Consider the following 3058-nt stretch of genomic DNA (forward strand, 5'->3'; position numbering starts at 1 on the left):
GGCCACCGGCCCGACTCGGCCTTCCATGACGGCCGCCAGCACAGCCCGGCCTACTGCGACTTCGGCCGCATCGGCCGGCAGACATGAGCGACGCGATCCCCCGCGGCAAGCGCCGGCTCAGCTCGGCCTCCAGCTCCTGCTCCCGCGGTCGCGACTTCGGCCTCAACGGCCAGCCTCCACACCGGGTGAACGCGCCAATGTATCAGCGCGGGTCATGTGACCGCCCCAAGCGCGGGCCAACGTGCTAACGTCAGGACGCGGTCACGTGACACCCGAAGAGCGGGAAAACGCGACTGAGCGTGATGACATCATCACGCTCTCCCGAGGACTATGGACTCAGTCCTCGTGGAGTCCCCGTCAGGGCAAGACCTACATCGCGGTGTTCCTGCATCCTGCCAGCTTGTCTGTTGTATTTCGTCTGTTCAAGTGATTAAACAACTTATTTATCATTCATCTGAAGTCGAACTTATTATTTAGTAGGCATTCGCCCTCAGAGGTCAACACGAATACCTACAATTGGTGACCCAACGACGTGAGTACGGGAGCTCATCAATTCCAACGCTACAATTGGTGACCCCGTATCCGTGAACATTTTTCACGGAAGAAACGCGCAACCTGAACCTCGTCTCCTCAGACGACGACCGACGAACAACCGACTCCATGGACGGTTTTCACGGAGGAAGCACGCAGCCTGAACCTGGCGACCCCGTCTTTGCGAACGTATTCGCAAGGGAAGTGCAGCCTGGAGGTGATCTCGTTTTTCATGGACAAAACAAAAGAGCAGCCGGACCTCGATTTTTGTGAACGTTTTTCACAAAAGAAGCACGCCATGGAAGCACCAGCCATTTCGCTGTCACTGCCGCACTTCAGGGAGAAACAACCGCCCTCGTGCTTGGTAAAGGTAGAAGTCCAGTTTGCCGGGAGTAGCGACGGGGGGCAGACCACGTATTTGCTTCCCGTTCCCGTAGTCGACTTTTCTACCGCCACACGGGTCGTCCGCCTCTACGTCCAACGCAACAGAAAGTATAAATCTCTCCAAACATGGGATACAGCATGTTCGAGCCCACAAGATCGGAGCGCGCCCGGCGGGGATACCACGAGGACTCGCCCTTGCGAACCACGAGGGCGCACTCCGCGCACAACGTGAGGACCCATCCCTCGCGGACCACGAGGACCCATCCCTTGCAAGCCATGAGGCTCCAGCCCTCGTGCAACTCGAAGACTCGTTCCCCGCCGACGACGCACCAGCCCGTCGGCCTGCTGGTTGTGTTACCTATCATACTTGCCGGCGAGTAAGGGAAGCGTGCCGCCTTCTCGGCAGTAGTTTCACTAAGTCAACAGCAACAACAAGCAGCGTTGCTGCCCTTCCGGCAGTTTCCCCCCACCGAAAGCGACGACGACCCGGTCCGTCCCACCATTTCTCTGGTCCATCAGCACAAGGGTCCAGAGGCGATTCCTCTCCATAGAGCACGTGCTAGAAACAGGTTTTAAGCTACAGCAGGTCAAAAGCCTGCACCCTGATTTTCACGACCGGACAAGTGCTGAACGAATAGCCTTCCTACTGGAACATTGACAGAAAACCTTCTGAAAGCAGGTTACTATTCCTTCTACTGTTTCATTGCTGATATCAGGCCTTGTAATATCCATAGGTTCTGCAAAACTGCGTTTACTGGCTATAAACGAGGCTTTCGAAACCAAAGAGAGCACCGCTCTCCTGAAGATTGAGGGGGTTTATTGCCGCGAGGAAACGGAATTTTACCTGGGCACGAGAGGGGCCTACGTCTACAAAGCAAAGAACAGCACTGTCACTCCTGGTGGTAAACCACACAAGACTCGTGCTCATTGAAACAATGGCATGGTCCGTGCCAAGTCCAGCAGTAACCTGCCTACCAGGGCTATGGGGCACAGGATTCATGCGAAGCTGTACCCATCAAGGATTTGAAGCACAGCTGCACGTCGATTGACGATACATAGCAAATGTTTCCTAGTCTACCAGGTTAATTTCCAGTTCCTTTGGCACCGCAAGGCACAGAGTTGAATGTAATGTTGAGATGAGACATCACCGATGACTGCTGTCCGCTCTACTATATGAAATGGTGTTTCCCGGAAGCCTCTCAGTGATTTCATGCAATGAAGGTGACCATTTTCTTCGGAAGACACACACGGAACATTAATTGCCCAAAAGAACAACTACGTGGCAGTCTCGCTCAGTGAATCCTTCAGGTTGGCTTGATTGGGAAATATTGGAATAAATCCACAGCTCAGCCTCCTTACACCATCGCTACGGCCAACGAGACTCACAAACCATCCTTTTTAGGATCTGCCTTTGACATGCATGTGATTGATAGCCCAGTCCTCAACAGACAAGTAGAGCAAGAGTCAGAAATGGAGCTCAAGATGCACACCCCCTTGCTCAATCGCTTCCTCAATGTTGCTGCCTCACCAGTTTTTAGTTTCAAACACTTTGGCAGGGGCAATCAAGGGGTAAAATTGTTGCGTCGCCGTGTGGACAGTGGCTCTTCCAATTGCCTTCCTGATGAAGAACTCGATTTGGTCACTCCCGTCAGTGAAGAGGACTTAAAAAATGAGGCTCAATGCAGGGCCAGTTAACCTTTTAGTCCTACTATCATCCTAAAAGCTCCTCACAGCTTCAAAGAATCAGAAATTCAAAAACGAAAAAGGGACAATCCTTGCTATTTACAGTCGAACACCCAAGGAAACATGTAAACAACTACTAGAGTATTCTTTGACGAGTTACAACTCCCTGTATCTTCACTCTCTGTTGTGTTACCGTCGTAGCACTACGGCACACACCGTCCCGTGCGTTCCAGTCTCCTGCAGATTTCGTCAGACTGGGGACTTTGTGTTTTTCCTTTTTCACTAACGTCGACAAAGCCATAATCCGCGCCTGCCCGGCTTGCAAGCCACCATGAGTTGGCCAGCATATTTTGATATCGCCCGCCTGACCATCAACCGCCATCGTCGTTACGGCACACCAGGGACGATCGTCCACCTCCATGACACGGCCTGCTGTTTCGCCCAGGCACCCGTTCGAACC

General features: G+C 52.9%; 1 pseudogene; it reads left to right on the top strand.

Moving 5' to 3' along the window:
- The first annotated feature begins 829 nt into the window (after nucleotides 1-829).
- Nucleotides 830-1942, top strand: LOC147107473 (large ribosomal subunit protein eL33 pseudogene; annotated as a pseudogene).
- Nucleotides 1943-3058: the final 1116 nt, after the last annotated feature.

This window comes from Somniosus microcephalus, chromosome 14, assembly GCF_052327205.1.
Source record: "Somniosus microcephalus isolate GS21.2 chromosome 14, FLI_Smic_1.0, whole genome shotgun sequence".
NCBI lineage: Eukaryota > Metazoa > Chordata > Chondrichthyes > Squaliformes > Somniosidae > Somniosus > Somniosus microcephalus.